This window comes from Schistocerca nitens, chromosome 5 (genome assembly GCF_023898315.1).
Source record: "Schistocerca nitens isolate TAMUIC-IGC-003100 chromosome 5, iqSchNite1.1, whole genome shotgun sequence".
Taxonomy (NCBI): domain Eukaryota; kingdom Metazoa; phylum Arthropoda; class Insecta; order Orthoptera; family Acrididae; genus Schistocerca; species Schistocerca nitens.
In genome coordinates this window covers 215,431,295-215,457,866 of record NC_064618.1, presented here as the reverse complement: position 1 = coordinate 215,457,866, position 26,572 = coordinate 215,431,295, and the positions used below count along the sequence as shown (strand labels likewise).

Here is a 26,572-nt window from a genome sequence, read left to right as displayed (position 1 = left end):
CTGCTAGGCTACCGAGCTGGCGAGGAAAGCTGAGAGAAAGAGAAGAGGTCAGTCTTGTACTGTCACTTTGCTAGTAAAGAACTGCAGGTCTTTGTCTAAACGGTGAGACTTGTTTCCTTTGCTTGTGTGCCACTTAGAGCCTGTTCCAGGCACCATCTGAACTATCAGAGGCACTGCTTCTAGCATCACGCACACAACGAGTAATGCGTGGGTGAACTTATTTGTCTTGAGTGTGCTCTCTAAACATTTGACATATTCCGTCACGCATAGTCGTGGCATGGAGTCAAATTGGTTTGGCAGACCAGCAAAAGAGTCCACCTGCACGCTGGAATTCACCGGGGTTTCAGAGGCTGATAGGGAAGTACCTGTGTTCCGAATCAGCTGAACGCGAGACCGCATACTTGCATTTTTTGGGCACGCGCCATTAATAACAGATGGCTGCCGTCCGTGACTCCAGTCGCCGAGCGCATCGCGGTGTGCTGCCCTGACCTGCAGAAGGGTAAAATATTCGCTGCTACAGCATAGGGTTCCAATATATACTTCTCAGCACCCTGCTCTTTGGAACCATATTTTTCTTTATGGAATAGTAAAGAAGCTTGATAGGAGCGTAGTTTTTGGGCCATACCACAGACTTACATGTACGAAGTCAGGTAAAGCGATTAGTATTGAGATGATCCCCAGCTGATCACTTTGTTCACCACAGACCGCATGTTACTGAAAGCGTTTGTGAAATAATATTTGTGTGACGTTTCTTTAGCCATTTTTTTTTGTCTTGTAACGTTAAGAATGAATAAATGTATTGTTATTTAGATCACAACTCCTCCCAAGGTTCTGATTAACATTACATTTCCCATTTCTATTAAAGTCTTGATTGCAATTGAAAGTGAGAAGCTTCCACACTTTTATATTGACGATGCGGTCCAAGAAAAGATGAGACTGTGGCTCCGTCAACAGAGTCAAATATCCTAGAGTGACGTTATGAGCAAACTGGTGTTACATTTGGAGAAATGTGTTTTTCACCATGGTGACCACGTTGAGAAATATGTAGACATGAAGACTAAAGATCTGGAATGTTACTAATTTTTGTCCTTAGATATATTGGTGTATTTTGTTGTTTCTTCCCTGCATAATTCAAATATAAAGTTCATCAAATATTTGCTTACTAACAAATATGTAATCATCATTTCTACGAAAATTGTAGATCTTATTGTTTCTAGTTATGTATATCATAAGAAATTCCAGCATCCATTTCAAATATGAATTCATACTATCGATATTTTATAAAAGACCGTTAACAAATTTGTAATTCTTTAAAATTCAAACCACATTATTAACACTTTTTTTAAATATTGATAATTAAAAATTTATATTTGCAGTGCATGCAATATTTAATTAGAGGCAATAAAATATGCATTTTTCATAAATGATGATGGTTATGTATGTGTTAATTAGGATATATTTGATGAGTTTCATATTTAAATGATGTAATTATTCAAAGTAAACGAAAGAAATAAAACGAAAAAAATGCCACAGAATGATCCAAATCAGCGATCCATTTATTACATCTACAGGGTTACTCTGCAATTGACACTTAAGTGCCTGCCAGGGGGTTCGTCGAACTATTTTCATACTACTTCTCTACCATTCCACTCTCGAATGGCACGTGGGAAAAAGAAACACCGAAATCTTTCCGTTCGAGCTCTGATTTCTCTTAATTTATTATGATGATCATTTCTCCCTACGTATGTGGGCGTCAAAAAAATATTTTCGCATTCGGAAGAGAAGGTTGGTGTTTGAAATTTCGTAAATAGATCTCGCCCCAAAGAAAACCGCCTTTGTTTCAGTGACTGCCACCCCAACTCTCTTGTCATATCAGTGACACTCTCACCCCTATGGCGCGATAACACGAAACGAGCTGCCCTTCTTTGCACCTTTTCGATGTCCTCCTTCAATCCTACCTGGTAAGGATCCCATACCGCGCAGAAAGATTCCAGCAGAGGACGGGTAAGTGTAAGGTAGGCTGTCTCTTTAGTAGGTTTGTCGAATCTTCTAAGTGTTCTGCCAACATATCGCAGTCTTTGTTTCGCCTTCCCCACAATATTATCTATGTGGTCTTTCCAAATTAAGTTGCTCGTAATTGTAATTCCTAGGTATTTAGTCGAACTGACAGCCCTTAGATTACTGCATTACCATTCTTTGTAGCTACCCGTCATTGCTATTTTCTACTCCCATCCGAAATGAAAGCTACTACAATAAAACTACGTCACTTTTGACATGGAATTCTGAAGGCTTTCTGCACATCAGTTAGGCTGCCATTACCCCTGTCTGGCTCAAACTAACGACTACTTCCCATCACTTAGAACGTTCTCTTTCATACGAGCCAACGTACCTTTGAACAAACGCTTGAATGAAAATAGCTATAAATTGAAAATTATATCTAAATTAAAATAATCCAAAAATGTTTCCCAATCTAATGGATAACATTATATGACTTGAGCCTACCTCTCGTCTCTAGAATACATACGAAATTTTTTTGTTAATTTTGTCCTGATTTTTTAGATATCCAATTGTATTAAATATCTCACCGTGTAACATTATTTTTATTGCTCAGTGTGTGAATCAATGTGGGGAACACGGAACGTTTGAAACTATTCTTTGCTAGAACTTACGGTTAACAATGTCGCCTATGTGCCGAAGCTGCCTTTGATCGTCCGTCTTCCAGAAATGGCTCCTCCAACCAGGGCATTTCCTCTGAGTATCTAATTACAGAGAGAGGCTGAAAGAATCGATTACTCATTCCCTTTATCGAAACTTCATTACCTCCGCTGTTGGATACTGAACAGAATGCACTCTCAGCATTAGAGTTTAATTAAGTCCGCCGCCGGCCGAAGTGTCAGCAATTGAGAAACGAGATACTCCAGTACCAAGAACTATTGCTGGTAGTGCGATGGAACATCCACTTAATGTTAGCGGCCAAAATAAATACTTAATAAAACATGAAATAATAATGACTCACCCATTCACAATCTTAAATCTACAAAAGTTAGATGTTGCACCAGTGAGCGTCGACTTCATACACCTACTAATTTTTTCATTATTTGGGGCCACAGTCATAATATATTTCTTTAAAGTCAGTACCGCCATTAGACTGTCTTTTGTTTGCAGTGTTACATTTACACGATCATGATTTCGGCTTTACAGTGTCATTATCAAGTGTTTTAATGTTATACAGTGCTTAAGTTGGCATACTGTCGTATTTAAAATACATTATTAGACACATTGTCTAAGGTTCACTGTATAACATTAAAACACTTGATAATGGCACTGTGAAGCCGAAATCATGATCGTGTAAATGTAACACTGCAAATAAAAAATAGTCTAATGGCGGTACTGACTTTAAAGTTATGGACTCACGTTTCTGTGTTACAATAAAATAATTGTGCTCTCGATTCACAAAAGAATGAAAACTGTGAAAGAAAAGAGTTCAGCGGATAAGTGATTAATAAAGAAAAATCACACTCTTGAGAAGATGTATTTCAAGATTACCTCCAGCAAAAAAAAAAAAAAGCATTTTTACCATAGTTCGCTGGAAGATCCCGCCCTAATCGAGAAGTGCTGACCCTCCCCAAACATTGGCCTCTTTCCAAACGGTATATGACAATTGTATCCTGAATGTACTGCAGAATGCAAGTAGTTGTAATCAGTGTGTTTAATGTGATATCAACTTTTTGCTGCACGTTTGTGAGATATAGGATATATTCCAAATGTCCTAAATTCTGAGAAAAACAGAGGATGGACGGGAAAAGCGCGGTAACTATGTGGGAAAGATGGGTAAGATATACACTCCTGGAAATGGAAAAAAGAACACATTGACACCGGTGTGTCAGACCCACCATACTTGCTCCGGACACTGCGAGAGGGCTGTACAAGCAACGATCACACGCACGGCACAGCGGACACACCAGGAACCGCGGTGTTGGCCGTCGAATGGCGCTAGCTGCACAGCATTTGTGCACCGCCGCCGTCAGTGTCAGCCAGTTTGCCGTGGCATACGGAGCTCCATCGCAGTCTTTAACACTGGTAGCATGCCGCGACAGCGTGGACGTGAACCGTATGTGCAGTTGACGGACTTCGAGCGAGGGCGTATAGTGGGCATGCGGGAGGCCGGGTGGACGTACCGCCGAATTGCTCAACACGTGGGGCGTGAGGTCTGCACAGTACATCGATGTTGTCGCCAGTGGTCGGCGGAAGGTGCACGTGCCCGTCGACCTGGGACCGGACCGCAGCGACGCACGGATGCACGCCAAGACCGTAGGATCCTACGCAGTGCCGTAGCGGACCGCACCGCCACTTCCCAGCAAATTAGGGACACTGTTGCTCCTGGGGTTCGGCGAGGACCATTCGCAATCGTCTCCATGAAGCTGGGCTACGGTCCCGCACACCGTTAGGCCGTCTTCCGCTCACGCCCCAACATCGTGCAGCCCGCCTCCAGTGGTGTCGCGACAGGCGTGAATGGAGGGACGAATGGAGACGTGTCGTCTTCAGCGATGAGAGTCGCTTCTGCCTTGGTGCCAATGATGGTCGTATGCGTGTTTGGCGCCGTGCAGGTGAGCGCCACAATCAGGACTGCATACGACCGAGGCACACAGGGCCAACACCAGGCATCATGGTGTGGGGAGCGATCTCCTACACTGGCCATACACCACTGGTGATCGTCGAGGGGACACTGAATAGTGCACGGTACATCCAAACCGTCATCGAACCCATCGTTCTACCATTCCTAGACCGGCAAGGGAACTTGCTGTTCCAACAGGACAATGCACGTCCGCATGTATCCCGTGCCACCCAACGTGCTCTAGAAGGTGTAAGTCAACTACTCTGGCCAGCAAGATCTCCGGATCTGTCCCCCATTGAGCATGTTTGGGACTGGATGAAGCGTCGTCTCACGCGGTCTGCACGTCCAGCACGAACGCTGGTCCAACTGAGGCGCCAGGTGGAAATGGCACGGCAAGCCGTTCCACAGGACTACATCCAGCATCTCTACGATCGTCTCCATGGGAGAAAAGCAGCCTGCATTGCTGGGAAAGGTGGATATACACTGTACTAGTGCCGACATTGTGCATGCTCTGTTGCCTGTGTCTATGTGCCTGTCGTTCTGTCAGTGTGATCATGTGATGTATCTGACCCCAGGAATGTGTCAATAAAGTTTCCCCTTCCTGGGACAATGAATTCACGGTGTTCTTATTTCAATTTCCAGGAGTGTAATATATAAAAGAAACAAGAGGGAGAAATAAGGCTGGAAGATTAAGAACGAAGTGCTTGGATTGAAAAGGGGTGTAAGACAAGGACCCTTTCGCCCCCACTGTTAAATCTATACTTCAAAGAAGCAAGAAAAATTACACTATCTATTGAATGGAATGAACAGTCTAAGGAGCAGAGAATATGGATTCAGAGTAAGCAAAAGAATGACGAAACTAATGAGAAGCTGCAGAAATAAGAATATCGAGAAACTTAACATCAAAACTGGTTTTCACGAAGTAGACCAAGTTAAGGAGTTGTTCTACCTCGGAAGCAAAATAACTCTTGACAGACGGAACAAGGAGGCCACAAAAAGCAGACTAGTATTGCCAGAAAGAGCACTCTTGGACAAAGTCTGCCACTACCAAACATGAGACTCAATTTGAGGGAGAAATTTCTGGGAATGTACGTTTGTAACATATCACTGTATGGCAGTGAATGATGGACAGTGTGAAAACCGGAACAGAAGAGAACTGAAGCAGAAGAAGTGTGGTGTCACAGAAGAGTGCTGAGGATTAGGTAGATTGAAAAAGTAAGAAATGAAGAGCTTCTCTGCAGGTACGACGGCGAAAGGCACATATGAATTAGCCGGCCGCGGTGGCCGTGCCGTTCTAGGCGCTTCAGTCCGGAACCGCGTGACTGCTACGGTCGCAGGTTCGAATCCTGCCTCGGGAATGGATGTGTGTGATGTCCTTAGGTTAGTTTGGTTTAAGTAGTTCTAAGTTCTAGGGGACTGAGATGTTAAGTCCCATAGTGCTAAGAGTCATTTGATCACGCATCGGGGATAATTTGGCTTGAGATTGTCTGTGAAGTAAAATAACTGTGGATTAAGGCCTAGTTGCCGGGCGTTTCTAGGCGCTTCAGTCCGGAACCGCACTACTGCTATGGTCGCAGGTTCGAATCCTGCCTCGAGCATGGATATGTGTGATGTCCTAATGTTTGTTAGGTTTAAGTAGTTCTAAGTCTAGCGGACTGATGATATGTGTGATGTCCTAATGTTTGTTAGGTTCAAGTAGTTCTAAGTCTAGCGGACTGATGACCTCAGATGTTGAGTCCCATAGTGCTCAGAGCCTTTTTTTTAAGGCCTAGTTCGGCACTTGATCTGATTTGCAATTTCACTTAACAAAACATGAGAATATTTTTGCCAATACAATCTCCGTCAGCGTACTGAAAAGTTAGACAACGCAAGGCAATGGTCGTAACATCATATCAGTCTTTCAGCGCACATGAGAAAGGTAACGTATGAAATTTAGGGTATAAGAAAAGATCTAAAACTAAGAAAGATTTGCTTTGCTTTCGTTCTCCGTTGAGTACTTTTTCAAATGCTATGGCAGAACTGCAATAGCTATGTACACGTCTGGCCATTAAAACTTCAATACCATGAAAGCGGTACGCAACAAATGTCATATTAACTGCTGGAAATGAAAATGATTGCATTTCAGTGCACTCGCACGAAGTTGCGGGTGATTATAATTAGAGTGCAAGCGAAATTTGATAGATATGCTAATGCGCCAATGCGGAACCGATTTATGCTGAAAAAAAAATAGTCCCAATTTTGGGTCGGCCGTGGTGGCCAAGCGGTTAAAGGCGCTACAGTCTGGAACCGCGCGACCGCTACGGTCGCAGGTTCGAATCCTGCCTCGGGCATGGATGTGTGTGATGTCCTTAGGTTAGTTAGGTTTAAGTAGTTCTAAGTTCTAGGGGACTGATGACCTTAGAAGTTAAGTCCCACAGTGCTCAGAGCCATTTGAACCATTTGAACCCAATTTTGGCCAACATGTGCAAATCTGGTGCTGTACAGCATCTCGTCGACGTCCCTGTTGCTCATTATTCAACAAGCTGTGTAAGTGGTTGTTAATAATATAATCAACATTATACCTTTCTCACTTGTTTGATCTTTTCTGCGAACGTTCCTAGTCCATTACATACGGAAACGTTTCTATGTCTTTCTTTCATCACAACGTCAGATTTGCACCTGGTGGCCAAAATTGGAACTAATATTTTTTCCAGTGTAAATAAGTTCCGTTTTAACGCATTAGAATATCTACCACGCTTCGCTACCGTGCTGTAATTACAGCCCACACTGGAACTCTGTGAGAGGCTGCACTTTAATTACAACCACCCAATATGTATGAGCAATGTAGGAGAAACCGTAATTAAATTTTGGTTTCGTGTGTGAGAAGATCGTGTAAGAAGAAGTAACGCGTACTAGCTCGTGTCGGAATATGACGGTGCGACGGTGGCGGGATGGTAATCGACCGAGACTTCAGCTTATCTTCCCGCAATACTGACGCCCACATTAGCCGGAATCGTCACGCGAATATGAAGTCAGTGGATTAAAAAGCGCCAGACTCCATGCCGTTCAGGATATAAACCGCACCACACGACTAGCGCCGTGAAGAAAACAGTCATGTTGTTCGTTCGAGCTTCAATGGTCGTACTGCCACGTCAAGTAGCTCGAATTAAGAAATGGTGTTATTTGCAGCAATATAAGTAACCACACGGAGAGTACGACGATGTCTGGAGTGCCATGAGCGGTCAGCATAGCAACAATTGTTGCGGCTTTCCATGACGCCACAGCACAAAAGAGGTGCACCGAAAGTTGTGCGCTCAGTGGTGACACTGGAGACGGGAGTGACACCGCGTTGTGTTTTCAGACGAGTCCCGGTTCTGGTACAACATCACGATGGACGTAGCCGTGAGTGGAAGAACAGTCGAGAATTAAAATTGCCAGATTGCATTTATTATCATCACACATGCGACTGGAAGAAGGCCCAGGTCGTAGCAATCTATAAAAAGGGTACAAAATCGGATGCAAATAATTACCGGCGAATTTCACTGACATCGATTTGTTGTAGAATCATGGAACATATTTTGTGTCCAGACATAATGACCTTTCTAGACTCTGAGAAGCTCATCTGCAGAAAACAGCACGGTATTAGGAAACAGCGGTCATGCGAGACACAAATGGCCCTCTTTGTGCATGATATACAACAGGCTCTAGATACCGGCTCCCAGGTTGATGCCATGTTTCTCGACTTTCGAAAGGCGTTCAACTCAGTACCGCACTGTCGCTTGCTCCAAAAAGTGAGCGCTTTCGGTCTATCCGATGACATATGCAGTTGGATAGAAAGTTTTCTAACAGACAGCAGTATGTCGTCCCGAATGGCGTGACTTCAACAGAAAGAAGCGTCAATTCAGGTGTGCCCCAGGGCACCGTAATAGGTCCGCTGCTTTTTACGATTTACATAAACGATCTGGTTGATGGTATTGACAGCGGCATTAGACTGTTGCCGATGATGCTGTAGTCTACAGGAAAGTAGTGTTACACGCAAGTTGTGAACAAATCAATGAGGATTTGCAGAAAATAAATGCGTGGTGTAATATTAGTAAGTGTAACCTATTGCGTATAACAAGGCGAAAATCCCCATTAATGTACGAGTATAAAGTAAGTCTTTGGAAGCGGTAACATCCGTCAAGTATCTGGATATTACTATTCGAAATGATTTCAAATGGAATGATCAAAAAATGGTTCAAATGGCTCTGAGCACTATGGGACTCAACTGCTGTGATCATCAGTCCCCTAGAACTTAGAACTACTTAAACCTAACTAACCTAAGGACATCACACACAGCCATGCCCGAGGCAGGATTCGAACCTGCGACCGTAGCAGTCGCACGGTTCCGGACTGCGCGCCTAGAACCGCGAGACCACCGCGGCCGGCAGTACAAGAGAGAAGAGAGAACAAAAGGAATAGAAGACAAGGAACGAAGAGCTCGGATTAGAAACAGTGTAAAACAGGGAATGCTGTCTGTCACCCCTCTACTGTTCAATACATACATCGAAGAAGCAGTGGCGGAAATAAAAGAAAAATTCAAGACTGGGATTAAAAATCAGGGTGAAAGGATATCATTGGTAAGATTCGATGATGACACTGAGCGAGAGTGACGAAGAATTACAGGATCTGGTGATTGGAATGAGCAGTGTAATGAGTACAGAATACAGGCTGACGGCCGGCTGGAATGATCAGATTACACAAGTATCGGGCAAGGCGAACTCTAGATTGCGGTTTGTTGGTAGAATCCTGAAGCGATGCAGTCCTTCAAGAAAGTAAATTGCTTACAATATGTTAGTTCGTCCAATCTTAGCGTATTGTTCGTCTGTATGGGACCCTCACCAGTTAGGCCTCGTCCAAGAGATTGAGAAGGTCCAAAGAAGAGCGGTAACATTCGTGACTGGTACATTTAGCCATCGCGAGAGCGATACAAATCTCATAGAAAGTTTGAAGTGGGACACACTTGCAGATAGACGACGCGCTAAACCGAAACTAAATTCCGAAATCCGATCTTCGCCGAGGATGTAGAGCATATTTTATTACCACCAGCTTTCAAATCGCGCAATGATTACCATTCAAAGATAAGGGAAATTAGAGCATTCAGACAGTCGTTTTACCCTCGTGCGATCGCGACTGGTACAGACGGGGAGGGGGGGGGGGGGGATATGATTTTGGCGCGAATTGTGCCCTCCTCCACACACAGCTTGGTGGCTAGCGGAGTATATATGTAGATATATATATACGGCCATAGCATTTAGCGAAATAACACTCTGTGCATTCTTATATGTTACTGAAAAAATGTGAAATCAAACATGTCATGGAATACCTATCAATATACAGAATTCCGAAGATCATTAGGTAGCTGATGTGAAGCCATTATACAACTGTTATTCAAGCAATATTGATGATGTTCAGACCTGTTGTCAATCGTGTGATTGTTACAGCTGTACCTCGGGAACGGTTGATGAACCGGCTTTTGATATTTCAGGTTTTATGGTTTGAGTTGACAATGTGACAATGCACCCGTGCAGTAGCTTGTTTTCAAGGTGTTTCGAGGGTTACTGGCATAAAATTTTTTAAGCACTTGCAAATGCGACAATATTGAAACATGTTGTGGCAATAATCATACGATTGACAATTGGGATGAATATCCTCGATATTGCATTCATTAGGTACGTTATGAAACATGTCTTATTTTATACTTTGGCTAGACACGAGGGGCGTTCAATAAGCAATGCTATACATTTTTTTCTCGGCCAATTTCGGCTGAAAAAAGGGGAATTTTGTTGTGGGACTTCGTGGAATACTCCCGCTTCAGCCTCTGTAGTTTCATGCAGTTCCAGTAGGTAATGGCCTTAAACGTAGCATTCAAAATGAGTCTATTTTGGCGGAAACCAGGGCATTGCAGATATCCATAGGTGTCTGCCGAACGTCTCTGGAAATCTGGCAGAGTCTGGTGAGTCGCTGGACGAGGCTTCTGTCATCACCGCAACAACGTCGCGCAAACCCGTCCAATCTCACGCGTGCCGTCCGGCTGCATACGGCTGTGACTCCTGCAATGTTGGAACAGGCGGACGCTCTCATTCGAGGTGAAATTCTCCTCCTCTGTGCCTATTCAAAGCCTCACGCAAGTCAACGCACCCGGGAGGAGCTCACAAATCTTCATTGGACTTGTCTTCCTCATCCATCCTACTAATGAAGGAAACACAGTGGGAAGCAGTACGCCCATTATGTGGAGAGTACTGATACACCAAGACATTGGCACCCACGTCGACCAGCCTAGAGCGGTACCATGTGGGCATACAGGCTCTCCAGTAAGATGGCGTGGTATCGTCGCACTGAACAGAAACTAGGTTGCAAAATAGAGTTTTGTATCCAGAAGAGAATCCTGAATAAGACCAATCCGCTTTCACAGAAAAAAACGTGCTTCATTAACTACTCAACGCCTCTTGTAATAGAATGCCGTTACGTTTAAGGCAAGGTATGAAACAAATATAATTTAAATATTATTATAGTTAAAAAATTCAGAGAGGCCATGACTGTCAGCTTCAGCCCGTCTCGCTTATACAACCCAAGTAGGGAAAGAAGAATTTGGTACGCATGCTACATGCACTTTTTGCGTGAATAACAAAAAAACATTATTTTTTGGCAAGACTCGACGAAGAAACTAGAGTCTCAGGCGAAGAAAATGAAAGTACACTCCGAAAAAATGTTCTAGTTAGTTGGAAAAGGATCTACAATTAGAGTCCCTTTCCCTGAAATTGGTAAAGTTCGTGAGGACGCTCGCAGTAGTTTCGCTTGGTCATGAACCGTGTGGCATAATTCCTGTTCACTGAGTTTGAGTTTTTATACGTTTCGTAAGGTTTGTAATTTGATCTTTTAATTATTTTAAGTGGAATTCCCTGTATTAATATGTGTGTTTGGAAAATAGATTCTAGATGGTTGTCAAGCATAAGGACTCATTCAAGGAAACACAATTTGTAATGCCTAGTCACTAAGTATTCCAAAAATGTGTGTGAAATCTTATGGAACTTAACTGCTAACGTCATCAGTCCCTAAGCTTACACACTCCTTAAATTAAATTATCCTAAGGACAAACACACACACCCATGCCCAAGGGAGGACTCGAACCTCCGCCGGGACCAGCCGCGCAGTCCATGACTGCAGCGCCTGAGACCGCTCGGCTAATCCCGAGCGGCACTAAGTATTCCATTGGAGGGGTAGCTTAATTATCGATTCGTTCTATCTGTTTGATTCAAGTAGCCATCTGGCCGTGCAATTTTAGTCTAAAGTTTACACAACTTATTTGGGGCATCGTTAATTATTCAAAAAATGGTTCAAATGGCTCTGAGCACTATGGGACTCAACGTCTGAGGTCATCAGTCCCCTAGAACTTAGAACTACTTAAACCTAACTAACGTAAGGACATCACAAACATACATGCCCGAGGCAGGATTCGAACCTGCGACCGTAGCGGTCGCGCGGTTCCGGACTGAACCGCCTAGAACCGCTTGGCCACTTCGGCCGGCCGTTAATTATTGTATTTTCATACTCTGTTACAAGTGGTTTAAGTGATATTTCTTTTAGGCAGTTTTTGAGAGTAGTATATACTACCTTATTTTGGTTCAAAATGGTTCAAATGGCTCTGAACACTATGGGACTTAACTTCTGAGGTCATCAGTCCCCTAGAACTTAGAACTACTTAAACCTAACTAACCTAAGGACATCACACACATCCATGTCCGAGGCAGAATTCGAAACTGCGACCGTAGCGGTCGCGCGGTTCCAGACTGTTTCCAGACTGTAGCGCCTAGAATCGCTCGGCCACCCCGCCCAGTCCTTATTTTATGATGGATTTTTTGAGCTTATACTTACTTGTAGCCGTGATCTCTTAAAAAGGTGGCGTTCGTTGTTCACGTAATATGTATTTCTGTAGCCTATATCTCACATATGTGGTGTTTGATAGCAGCGCCTCTTGCGAGCGCGAGGTCGACTCTTCGGCGACTGCCGGGCGCGCGGGCCTGTTGCTGTTGTGCCCCTGCACGTTACTTCTGGCTGTCTTTGTGCCGTGTCTGCTATTGCTGTAGTGGAACTTTTCACCTTGGCGGCTTGCGTTCTTTAAGTATCGCCTTTCCCTTCTGGTGTTTCTGCCTTAAGGTTCATATGTGAACGATGTTGTAATTAAATTTTAATGTAATTTCCATTCTCATTGCCATCTCTTTAGATTTCCATTTTTAATTATAACTCACTATTCCTTGCTTGAACCTAATTTGTCATTGTATCCGTTCTATGGATGCAAGAAAACTTGTCAGTTCTGCCGTGCTTGGATGTTTAGTAAAATCCTAGCTCTTAACTTAGAGACTGTGACTGTTTAAGAAGATTGTGCAAGACTTATCTTTCTTTGATTATTGTTTAAGAGAGATTTTATTATGATTTATTTTTTGTTTGTTGCTGGCACTGATTCCTTGGGGCAAAAATGGTTCATATGGCTCTGAGCACTATGGGACTTAACATCTGAGGTCATCTGTCCCCTAGAACTTAGAACTACTTAAAACTAACTAGCCTAAGGACAGCACATACATCCATGCCCGACGCCGGATTCGAACCTGCGACCGTAACGGTCGCGTAGTTCCAGACTGAAGCGCCTAGAACCGCTCGGTCACAACGGCAGGCTCCTTGGGGCAGCAAGAATTAAAAGTTTAGTCGTGTCAATTTGTGGTTAAAATTTAAAAAAGGCTTCTTTTCGTTCAACAACCTCTTACGTTCGGAGATATTTAGCGATTATTGTATTTTATTTTGTGCTATCATATGCATTGTAAATAAATGTGATCATTCAAAGGACAACCTTCCATGTGATTCTTTTCTAGTCCCAAACTGTAGGTAGGTTTCATATACTTTGCTGCATCCATTTAAAATTTTATAAATACCTCCGAATTACGTACAGTTCCTGGAAGAAGTATCAAATTCAAAGTAAATTAAACCCCTTATCAGTAAGTTCTAAGCGTGCTATGTATTGCGTAGGCATTCTATACAGTGCCTTGGTTTGACACTTTGCTGGTAACAGATACATAAGAAGATCGTGTGTAGTTCGCGTAGCCTGTAATTTGGACAGCGCCACTTATACAGTGTCCATAAATTTTTACAACTTAAGTTTAAATACTAGATATTAATAAATGGTTTCCAACTCATGAAGAGTTTTTACGTTACAGACGACGAACTTGTGAATTGAAGCTAAAGCTGAAAACATGATGAAATGTGATCTGGTTCATACAGATGACGTCCTACGCCCCAGTTCAACGAAACTTTCAAACACGGTATGGAAGACAACCATCGTCCCGGCCAACTATTCGGGCTTGCCATATGTCATTTGTGGAAACAAGTAGTGTTCTCCATAAAGAGGGGGCGGGTCGCCCATCTGTTTCAGACACCGAAGTGGAAAATGTACGGCAGATGTTTCCAAGTTGTCCGACAAAATCGGTGCGTGTGGCGGCCTGAGCGTTGGAAATCAGATGATCAAAACTGCACAATCACTTGCATAAGATGTTACGGCTATGCCCACATAAGGTGCAGCGTCTTCCCGCATTAGAGCCTACTGACGAACCACAGCGCAAACAGTCTGCTGTTCCTTATTCATGTGAATGACCTCCCACTTAACGTTCAGCAAGCGGAACTAGTACTATTTGCAGATGACACGAGTGTTATTATAAATCCCATTCCAGAATAAGCAGCTGAAGATATTGTTAAGGACGTCTTTCAAAGAATTAAGAATTAAGTGGTTCTCAGAAAATGGACTCTCCCTTAATTTTGAAAAAACTCTCTATATCCAGTTCTGTACACCGAATCGAGTCATGCCGACAATTGATGTAGCATATGAACAGGGCTCAGTTAACAGGGTAGATTTCTCCAAATTTTTGGATGTTCACATTGATGACAACTTGAACTGGAAGAAGCATGTTACTGATCTTATCAAACAACTAAGTTCAGCTTCTTTCGCTCTTCGTATAATCGCTACTCTTAGTAGTAAACAGATCAGCCTCCCAACTTACTTTGCATATTTCCATTCAATAATGTCTTATGGAATAGTTTTCTGAGGTAACTCACCACTTAGACATAAACTACTGGTTGCACAAAAGAGAGCAGTGAGAATATTTAGTGGTGTTTACCCAAGGAACGTCATGTAGGCACCTTTTCAGAGAGTTCGGTATTTTAATTGCACCATCAGAGTACATATATTCGCTAATGAAATTCGTTACAAATAATCCATCTCAGTTCGCGAAGAACAGTGATGTTCACACGTACAACTCTAGAGGGAAAACTGACCGTTCCTATCCGTTATTGAAGCTGTCAGTTGCTCAAAAAAAAGAACATTATTCAGCAACAAAAATCTTTGATCATTTGCCCAACAACATAAAGTGTCTGGCAGGTAGCAGCTCAAGTTTTAAATCTAGCTTAAAATCATTTCTTTTGGACAACTCCTTCTACTCCATGGTCGAGTTTCTGTTTCAGAAATGGTAAAAAAAATGTACCTTTAAATGTAGTTGCATGTGTAGAACTAAAAATTTTAGTAATATTAATATTAGTACCATTCATGTGTGTATATATATCTTGTAATCTCAGTTGTTCCACATCATATCGATAAAATAATCGGGAAAATGATGTACAGAAGATGACATAACTAAAACTAAAAATTAAACTAAAACTATGAGAGGCAAACAATGACTTTTAGGAAAACATTTGTTTCTCCAGTGAGGCAACATTTCATGCATCCGGCAAAATGAATCATCATAACGTTCGTATATGGGGTTCACAGCATCCTCCAGTTACAACTGAAGTGGAAAGAGACAGACCCAAGGTCAATGTTTGGTGCTGACGGATGCACAATTGCATCATTGGCCCATTCCTTTTCATCGAGTCTGTCGTGAACGGTGGCGTTTACCTGTACATGTTACAAGAGTTTGCTGTGCCACAATTGGAACACCTGCAGTCTGGTGTCATATTTCAGCAGGATGGGGCACCACCCGACTTATCCCTAAAAGTTCTTCAGTTTGTACATGATATGAAACTTCCTGGCAGATTAAAACTGTGTGCCCGACCGAGACTCGAACTCGGTCCCGAGTTCGAGTCTCGGTCGGGCACACAGTTTTAATCTGCCAGGAAGTTTCATATCAGCGCATACTCCGCTGCAGAGGGGAAAATCTCATTCTGGAAACATCCCCCAGACTGTGGCTAAGCCATGTCTCCGCAATATCCTTTCTTTCAGGAGTGCTAGTTCTGCATGGTTCGCAGGAGAGCTTCTGTAAAGTTTGGAAGGTAGGAGACGAGGTACTGGCAGAAGTAAAGCTGTGAGTACCGGGCGTGAGTCGTGCTTCGGTAGCTCAGTTGGTAGAGCACTTGCCCGCGAAAGGCATAGGTCCCGAGTTCGAGTCTCGGTCGGGCACACAGTTTTAATCTGCCAGGAAGTTTCATATCAGCGCACACTCCGCTGCAGAGTGAAAATCTCATTCTGTACATGAAATGTTTCCGGATAGGTGGATTGAAAAAGGTGATGCAAATCGAAGTTCGCCACATCCTCTGACCTCACACCATTAGACTTCCGCCTGTGGGGACTTGTAATGGATCTGGTGTACCGAACCAAGATTAGAGACCTACAGGACTTCGAGGCGTTCATGTCACCGTGGAGATCTTGAATGGTGAGAAATGGAATTCCGGCTAGACATTATACGTGCCACTAAGGGAGCACACATTCATGTGTATGAACATTGATTTGTATGAGTGAGGAATCAAAGCTTAATGAGTTTATCACATATTGAAAATCATTTGGTAATAACTAGTATAGTTTTAAAGGCATTAAAGTCTTAAGTTGTAAAGATAATTTATGGACACCCTAAATTTCTGACATATAAAGGCCGGCGGCTAGGCCTTATCGCCTAGGTTTCCGTGACATTATCTTTCAACATGATAATGTAAGACTGAATGTTATCCGTGCTGTCCTGGCTTACGCCACTACACAGTTTGTTCCACTGTGGCCCCGGCCGGCATGTTCTCAGTTATACAATTTTAGCAAAAAATTGCATTTTAAGCCAATTTTATTAAGATAATACGGCATTCGTGGCTTGTAGCCACATGATCAGGTGCTTGTAAACATTAAAATATGGTAAACAACACAGCGAAGAACATAAAATGCCCAACCTTCTCATGCAAATACTCATGAATAAAAAGTTGGACGAGGGAAAACTTGTCCCTACAATCATTACAATTTGGTAGACAATATGGTGGTGAATGTGGAAGGCCCAACGCTCGTAGTTAAAAACATAATGTCACCGGTGAAGCGTCTAGGAAACTGGTATAGGCACGCGTATTCAAATACAGAGATATGTAGACAGGCAGAATACGGCGCTGTGGTCAGCAACGCCTGTATAAGACAATAAGTGTCTGGCGTAGTTGTTAGATCGGTTACTGACGCTACAATCGCAGGTTATCAAGATTTAAGTGAGTTTGAACTTGATGTTATGGGACAAAGCTTCTCCGAGGTAACGACGATGTGGGGATTTTCCCGTAGGACCATTTCACGAGTGTACCGCGAATATAATGAATCCGGTAAAACATCAAATTTCCGACATCGCTGCGGCCGGAAAAATACTCACAAGGGAACCTCCCCATCGCACCCCCCTCAGATTTAGTTATAAGTTGGCACAGTGGATAGGCCTTGAAAAACTGAACACACATCGATCGAGAAAACAGGAAGAAGTTGTGTGGAACTATGAAAAAATGAGCAAAATATATAAACTGAGTAGTCCATGCGGAAGATAGGCAACGTCAAGGATAATATAAGCACCGAAGAGCCGTGGTCCCGTAGTTAGCGTGAGCAGCTGCGGAAAGAAAGGTCCAGGGTTCAAGTCTCCTCTCGAGTGAAAAGTTTAATTTTTTTATTTTCAGTTTATGTGACAAACTTTTATGTTTTCATCGGTTTTTTGGGAGTGATTGTCACATCCACAAGAAAACCTAAATCGGGCAAGGTAGAAGAATCTTTTTACCCATTCGCCAAGTGTACAAGTTAGGTGGGTCGACAACAAATTCCTGTCATGTGACGCACATGCCATCACCAGTGTCGTATAGAATATTTCAGACGTGTTTTCCTGTGGAGGAATCGGTTGATCTATGACCTTCCGATCAAATGTTTTCGGTTCCCATTGGAGAGGCACGTCCTTTCATCTACTAATCGCACGGTTTTGCGGTGCGGTCGCAGAACACAGACACTAAACTTATTACAGTGAACAGTGACGTCAATGAACGAACGGACAGATCATAACTTTGCGGAAATAAAGAAAGTAAATGTTTCCCTCGAGGGAAGATTTGAACCAAGGACCTCTCGCTCCGTAGCTGCTCACACTAACCATGGGACCACGGCGATACTGCGCTTAAGCTCTCCTTGATGTTGCTTATGTTGCACAGGGACTACTCAGTTTGTATGTTTTGCTTATTTTTTCATAGTTCCACACAACGTCTTCCTGTTTTCTCGATTGATCTTTGTTCAGTTTTTCAAGGCCTATCCACTGTGCCAACTTATAACTAAATCTGAGGGGGGTGCGATGGGGAGGTTCCCTTGTCAGCAAGAACAGGACCAACGACGAGCGAAGAGAATCATTCAAAATGACAGAATTGTAACCCTTCCGCAAATTGCTGCAGATTTGAGTGCTGGGCGAACCATACAATGAAACATCATCAATATTGGCTTCGCCGAAGGCCCACTCGTGTACCCTTGAGGGCTCCACGACACAAAGCTTTACGCCTCACCTGAGCCTGTTAATACCGACAGTGAACCGTTGATGACTGGAAACATGTTGCCTGGTCCGACGAGTCTCGTTTGAAATTGTATCGAGAGGATGGACGCGTACGGGTATGGAGACAACCTCATGAATCCATGGTCCCTGTGTGTCAGCAGGAGACTGTCCAAGCTGGTGAAGGCTCTGTAATGGTGTGGGGCGTGTGCAGTTGGAGTGATATGGGACCCCTGATATGTCTAGATACGACTGTGACAGGTGACACGTTCGTAAGCATCCTGTCTGATCACCTGCATCCATTCATGTCCATCAAGCATTCCGACGGACTCGAGCAATTCCAGCAGGAAAATGCGACACCCCATACGTCCAGAATTACTACAGAGTGGCTGCAGTAACACTCTGCGGAGTTTAAACACTTGCCCTGGTCACCAAACTCTCCAAACATGAACATTATTGAGCCTATCAGTGACGCGTTGCAACGTGCTGTTCAGAAGAGATCTCCATTCCCTCGTAGTCTTGCGGGTGTATGGAGAGCCCTGCAGGATTCATGGTGTCAGTTGTGGTGTCACCGCAAGGCACCACACTTGCTAGGTTGTAGGCTTCAAATCGGCCGCGGTCCGTCAGTACACATCGGACCCGCGAGTCGCCACTGTCGACGCTGGCATACCGAGCACCGCCACTCGGCTGGTCTTACGAGACAAGCTAGCGCACTGTCCAATTCTACAGCCGTCTTTAATAGGAATGGTTCACTCGTTATAGCTTCAGAGATCTCATTTGCAGAGACGCTAGTTAGCATAGCCTTCAGCTAAGTCAGTAGTTACGACCTAGCCAGGCGCCACATACAGTTTATGCATTGACAATTCATCTATATGTGTGAAGTAATCATAATGGTAAAGAAGTATTCGCAGTTCAGCCTATAACTGCACTTGTAAATATTATTATACAAAGTCAAGGTCGACGTTCGCCAGTGATGCCGAATTAAAGCTAAATATTTAAGTGTATTCTTGTGTACTAACTTTCTAATCACCTAAGATGTTCCAGATACATCCCGTCAAGTATAGTTCATTGATCCTCACGTCAGCCTACGTGATCAACGCGTACAGTTAATGGACACACCTCGTGATCAGACTAAGAGTCAAATTTCGCGACTCAGCCGGGTCACTCTTTTTTCCATGAGGCCAATAGTTCCGCCTCATACGTAACATCAGTTCCCTCCACCACTACTTCAGGCATTAATCGAGTTCACGCCACATCGTGTTGCGGCACTTCTGCGTGCTTGCGGGGGCCCTATACGATATTAGGCAGGTATATCAGTTTCTTTGACTCTTCAGTGTAAGCCTAGACCTAGCATGTAGTGAGATGCTTTAGGAACTACGGTCCATGGGACGGATACATAGAAGGCTGTGAGTGATCGAATTTGGTGACATGTGTTTATAGGTGGTACAGTGCGTTTATTTCACGAAAATCAGATCTAATCACTATATTCTCCATTCCAAGAATGTCTGAAGTAACTACGTGTGTTTTAACTATATATGACGGTAGTATCTTTTCCTGAAAGAACAGTTACCGTGGATGACCATGCAGCTTTGCTAGAAATGAAATGATAATTAAATGGACACCCTAGCTACAAACAGGCGTTGATGTACTTCATTGGGGACATGTTGAAAATGTGTGCCCCGACCGGGACTCGAACCCGGGATCTCCTGCTTACATGGCAGACGCTCTATCCATCTGAGCCACCGCGGGCACAGATGATAGTGCGTCTGCAGGGACTTATCCCTAGCACGCTCCCCGTGAGATCCACATTCCCAACATGTCCACACCACTACATTCGAAGTGCGCCTAATAGATGTTTGCCCATCATACTCATTACTCGTGGCAGATTAATCTACCAAGTACCGTACGAGTTCGGGCATATCGTGTGCATTCACACAAGAAGGTCAATGGCCGGGAAGCCATATTTTAACTATATATGACGGTAGTATCTTTTCCTGAAAGAACAGTTACCGTGGATGACCATGCAGCTTTGCTAGAAATGAAATGATAATTAAATGGACACCCTAGCTACAAACAGGCGTTGATGTACTTCATTGGGGACATGTTGAAAATGTGTGCCCCGACCGGGACTCGAACCCGGGATCTCCTGCTTACATGGCAGACGCTCTATCCATCTGAGCCACCGCGGGCACAGATGATAGTGCGTCTGCAGGGACTTATCCCTAGCACGCTCCCCGTGAGATCCGCATTCCCAACATGTCCACACCACTACATTCGAAGTGCGCCTAATAGATGTTTGCCCATCATACTCATTACTCGTGGCAGATTAATCTACCAAGTACCGTACGAGTTCGGGCATATCGTGTGCATTCACACAAGAAGGTCAATGGCCGGGAAGCCATATTTTAACTATATATGACGGTAGTATCTTTTCCTGAAAGAACAGTTACCGTGGATGACCATGCAGCTTTGCTAGAAATGAAATGATAATTAAATGGACACCCTAGCTACAAACAGGCGTTGATGTACTTCATTGGGGACATGTTGAAAATGTGTGCCCCGACCGGGACTCGAACCCGGGATCTCCTGCTTACATGGCAGACGCTCTATCCATCTGAGCCACCGCGGGCACAGATGATAGTGCGTCTGCAGGGACTTATCCCTTGCACGCTCCCCGTGAGATCCGCATTCCCAACATGTCCACACCACTACATTCGAAGTGCGCCTAATAGATGTTTGCCCATCATACTCATTACTCGTGGCAGATTAATCTACCAAGTACCGTACGAGTTCGGGCATATCGTGTGCATTCACACAAGAAGGTCAATGGCCGGGAAGCCATATTTTAACTATATATGACGGTAGTATCTTTTCCTGAAAGAACAGTTACCGTGGATGACCATGCAGCTTTGCTAGAAATGAAATGATAATTAAATGGACACCCTAGCTACAAACAGGCGTTGATGTACTTCATTGGGGACATGTTGAAAATGTGTGCCCCGACCGGGACTCGAACCCGGGATCTCCTGCTTACATGGCAGACGCTCTATCCATCTGGGAATGTGGATCTCACGGGGAGCGTGCTAGGGATACGTCCCTGCAGACGCACTATCATCTGTGCCCGCGGTGGCTCAGATGGATGGAGCGTCTGCCATGTAAGCAGGAGATCCCGGGTTCGAGTCCCGGTCGGGGCACACATTTTCAACATGTCCCCAATGAAGTACATCAACGCCTATTTGTAGCTAGGGTGTCCATTTAATTATCATTTCATACGTGTGTTTTCTTATACATCACAGACATTGCTTTGAAACTCTACCATTCATTTCAGTAAAATGAAAATACAACTATATATATCCTTTGTTCACACATGTGTACAAATTCATCGATTTTCGTAACTGGTCAGCTTGAAATATTTTTGGTAGGAATGTTTATTATTTATCGCAAAGAAAGACAGGTTTTGACCTTTTATTTTTTAAATTTATGCAAAATAAATTTTAACCAGGAAAGGGCTGACCACATCGCTCCGTGCATGCAGTGGTGCGGTGGTCGCTGTGGCTCACGTGGGTGGCTCCGTGTAGCTGACATGCTGCCGCGTCATTGTTACATGGCATGGCATTGGATATATTCCATTGCCCAACATTTTACATGTTTACATCTGACTACGGATATTGTGGTTTTATCTATGAACGTTAGGCCTTCTATATTCCTCGCCATTTTGTTTCCCATGTTTTAATGTTTATAAAAACCCGATGATGTGACTTCAAGTCGCGAAACCTGCAGTGCCTTAATAAAATTGGTTCAAAATACAGCTGTTCCGGAGTTCTTTCTACAAAATGTACCACCACAGCTCCGGTGCCCCAGCTGTGATTGCGCGGATAACAGAGTCGTTTGCTGTTACAAGCTCAGACTGATCTAATTCCACCTAAGTCCCATTGTGCTGCTGAATGTGACTGGTCCGTATATGCCCACAAATTACCTACAATTCTTCCTCCAACAATGATATACACCATCAGTAAATATTTTTATTTCCTATTCTCCCTAAAAAAAATTATGATAATTGAAGTACGCTATGAGATGTAGAAAAGTTACTTACTCAGGAGATGAATGTCGAAAACGGCTTTTCAAATGGTTCAAAGGGCTCTAAGCAGTATGGGACTTAACATCTGAGGTCATCAGTCCCCTAAACTACTTAAACCTAACTAATCTACGGACCTCACACACATCCATGCCCGACGCAGTATTCGAACCTGCGACCGTAGCAGCAGCGCGGTTCAGGACTGAAGCGCCTAGAACCGCTCGGCCAAGAACGGCTTTCACGTGTTCTGACTTGACAGGAGGTATGAAGATGGCGGCCTCCGGCAGCGGCTCGATACGCACTCGCGACCTGTTGTCTGGGCTGAGCACAAGGGGCCACGCCCCTCTCCCTGCAAGGCGCGGGGGAAGCGCCGCTGATGAAAGCGGAACGCAATTGCCGGACTAACTCGTCAACAGCCGGAAACTTCGTTACCGCGTCCCTGCTGCGAAATGCATTCGCGTCTTTCTCCTCCGGCACCCAGTTCTGTCCGGGCTACGTTATTCGGGCCGAAAGTACGGAAAAATAATTTATCCTTCGTCTGCGTCCGCCTCGCGGAGGCAAACTTCGCTGTTTGCTCTCTCTCGGGATAGGGATAGCAGAAACGGCGATACCATAGCGCTCTTCTTGCCTCAGAAAACATTTCACTTTATATGCGTTTCGTTCTCTGTATCAATAATTCAATAATACAGTGCGTAAGGAACCCCCCCCCCCCCCTCAGCTTTATTGGTAAGATAACTCAATGGACAGCCCGTTAAAAACTGAACACAACTCAAATAAAGTATACAGAAATAAAGTATACTGAATTGGGAAAAATAAGCTAAGTATAAACAGCGAACGGTCCAAACTCAAGATGTGCAACCTCAAGCGACTTCGAAGAACCACGCGTCATGGTTGTGTAGTCACGGTGAAGGATTCCAGTGCGGGTGGTCCGTGTTCAAATCCCTCTCGTACCCTTTTCTTTCACAAAATTATGATACTACCGCGTCTGTTCTCCCGCTCTAGTAAGGTTTTAAACTTGGTTGCGTGCCCAGCGACTGTTTACAATGTAAATTAAACCAATAACAGCTCTCGGTCGCAAAAATTAAGTCTTTTGGCCTGTTTTCGGCACTGCTATGAGTGCCTTCATCAGAAATAAAACATGCCACGCATAAAATAAATATCGAACGATAAATTTTTGGTCACAAAATTCTGCTTCAGAAGTTTTGTGACTAAAAATGTTTTGTGGCCCACTTCTTTGCACAATAATTTTTCCTGACAAGTCTGCTAACCTTCAGCCTACTCTTCATCACTACTAAATTGTAATATGAGTCTGTATCTGCTTATGTGTTTGCCTTGAAATAGAGTATCTGATTCGGAATCTCTGTCTAACCATGATGTAATATAACTGAAATATTCTTGTATTTTCCAGCCTTCACCAAGTATACCTCCTCTTGTTTTTCTCGGGCAGAGTATTTGCTATTAGCAGTTGAAATTTATTGCAGAATTTAATTAGTCTTTATCATTCCTACTACCAGACCCGTATTCTCCTTTATTCTACAGCTTCCCCTCCAACCGCATTCCAACCCCGTCCTAACTTTCTTAGCATGTTCAAACGCCTGACATTCCGCGCCCATTCTCACGGAACGTTATCCTTTCCCTGGTTATTCAGTCTACTTCTGATGGTGACCTCCTTCTTGTCAGTTTCCTCCCGGAGATCCGAATGGAATCTTTTGCCAATAGAGAGATCATCATGACACTTTTGCATTTACAGGCCACATGTCCTGTAGATACACGTTATGTGTCTTTAATGCAGTGGTTTCCATTGTCTTCTGCATCCTCATGCCTCGATCAGTGTTGATTTTTCCGCCATTAGGGGTAGTTTCCCACCCTAGGGCAAGAAAGTGCCTGAACCTCCGCCCACTCCTCCGTTCTCTTTGACAAGAGGTTGGGCGAAGTCTTCGGCCTCCAATGTTGATGATTTATACTCAAAATTTAAGTAGTGTGTGGTTCGAACCCGATACCGAGTCTTTTTGATTACTAATCAAAGACGCTATCTCTTGACCACTTTTTTTTCTTTCAATCACATTATTTTCTAACTCTGTACCTCATCCTTTCGCGGAGAACTGCTCTACCAATTCCTTCTCTTTTTTTCTTTTCTTAGGCCTTACACTTTTTTCCCTTACTTTTTTTCTCAGATGGAGGTCAGTACAGGCAAATGGAGACAAAGAGAGCGATGGTTGATAATTCCGAGGTCTGACCACGATGCCTACCCATCCCCCATACCTGTCACCGAGTGGCTCACTCTCTTTTTTCCTTTTTTTTTCAAGGAAAGAAGAAAGAAAAGAAAAAGGAACATGCTATATGTCTAATGATACCTGAAGTTTGACATTGGTTCTGAGTGAAGAAATTTCAAGAACTGAAAACAATATCTTCTGTGTGGTTAACTGGGGTGAAAAAGTAAAATAACTGCAAACTGAGTATCACTTCCTCTGCATTTCAATTTAAATCCATCCATGGTAATAAAATTTACGTTTCTGAATACAAGGAGGATATGGTTATCGACGTATGAATGATTCTTGAGCAAACATTACTTCACTGCTTGCTCATCTTCAATGAAATGACGCCAGACAATGTAAGTATCTGTAGAATTCTTAACGTTAAGTGAAATACATGGAAGGGTGCACAGACACAAATCTCTTTACCGTCCTATCATGTCACAACTACTCAGCCTAGTCCACTCGGTTGACACTGAATTTTTCAACTGAGACGGTAAGTAAATAAAATAGAAATATCTTTACTCCATGTGTGGGTGTCTTGATGGCCTTGTCGCTGAATTAGTACGTTGCCTCAAGCATTAATTCCAATGGAAAGGCGTATCAATAAGTTTAACGTCTGCTTGTAGTTGCACCTTCGTAGGTCAGATAATTGAAGAAAGATCGTACCTTTAAATATTATTCGTTAGTGGGTATGTGACATGCGTTCTCTGTCGGAATAGAAGCTATTAGAATGTTTTGGAACCACTTCCCGTAATTTTTGTGTCTCTTCATACTTTTGTACTGGGACGTGAGAGAAATTATGTAGTCCTATAAGGAGGGAGATTTCGTGGAGATCGCGTAGTGAACAAATTGACCGAGGAACCAAATGTAATTATTAGTTTTTGCTACCTGTTATAGCTGATGATTGATTATGTGCGTCGTATCCGTTAGTGCTTCACTTGTCCTGTTTCGGAGTTCAAGCTTCTTCATCGTCCAATTCCAAATTTCGTTTTGATTTCTGCAGATGAACGCGTGTGCAAGCGTATCTTCCAAGTGATATTGCATACAATACAGAGTAAGTCTTATTTTATATAGTGTTCCCCTGTAGGTATCGTTTCGTTGAGGATAACGTACCATAATGTCCTTATCCTGTTTCCTAGCTATAAACTGTGAATTCTTTCCAGATTTGTGTCCAATTATGGCTAGGGCATTCATGTTCTATTAATTTCCGTTTATGAGCCACAGTGAACGCTCCGTACAGTTTGACAGTACTGAAGACGCATTGATGTGGATAATATGCTTCAATGTAGCTCATTTCTAAGTACTCTTTTCGTATATGAATTAGATCAGGATTTATCTGTCTTATATAAATCGGTGCATCCCAATCTGGTAATAGTATTTTGATTATTTTGCAGTATTCTTAACGTTCTGCCGATCAACAAGGCGGTGCATTGTGATTGTACATCGAGTCCTAACCCTCCTTAATGACGCGATAGCTCCATGCTTTTGAAGGGTACTTTAACAATGCTCCCCTCGAAATGTACCAGCCCGTTCAGGCTGAAAACGTTTAGTAGCGTCGTTAGGTACCGGTGAGGTTGATGCTGTATGATACAGTTTAGTATACATATAACTGTTTGTTAGCTGCACTTTCTGTGTAGGATCTAAATATCTGCTAGCATGTTCTCTGAACGCAGCGAGAACTGTTTTGAGCTTTTCTTGCCAGTTGCACTTCATCGTTGATGTGGACTCGGCTGTGATAGTCAAGCCTAAATGTTTTCTTGCGTCTGTCTGTTGCAGCCAGCTCGTTTGAATGTGATCTTGCTGTGGTCCTAACAATAAGAGCTGAGATTTA

The 26,572-nt window shown here is 43.4% G+C and overlaps 3 non-coding genes across 3 annotated transcripts; all 3 read right to left on the bottom strand.

Annotated features, from left to right (window-relative positions):
- Positions 1 to 20,086: 20,086 nt before the first annotated feature.
- On the bottom strand, positions 20,087 to 20,161 carry Trnat-ugu (transfer RNA threonine (anticodon UGU)). Its single transcript has one exon. It is a non-coding gene; the product is annotated as a tRNA-Thr (tRNA).
- Positions 20,162 to 20,526: 365 nt separating this feature from the next.
- Trnat-ugu (transfer RNA threonine (anticodon UGU)) lies at positions 20,527 to 20,601 on the bottom strand. The gene has a single exon. It is a non-coding gene; the product is annotated as a tRNA-Thr (tRNA).
- Positions 20,602 to 20,966: 365 nt separating this feature from the next.
- Positions 20,967 to 21,041, bottom strand: Trnat-ugu (transfer RNA threonine (anticodon UGU)). Its single transcript has one exon. It is a non-coding gene; the product is annotated as a tRNA-Thr (tRNA).
- Between the last annotated feature and the right edge of the window lie 5,531 nt (positions 21,042 to 26,572).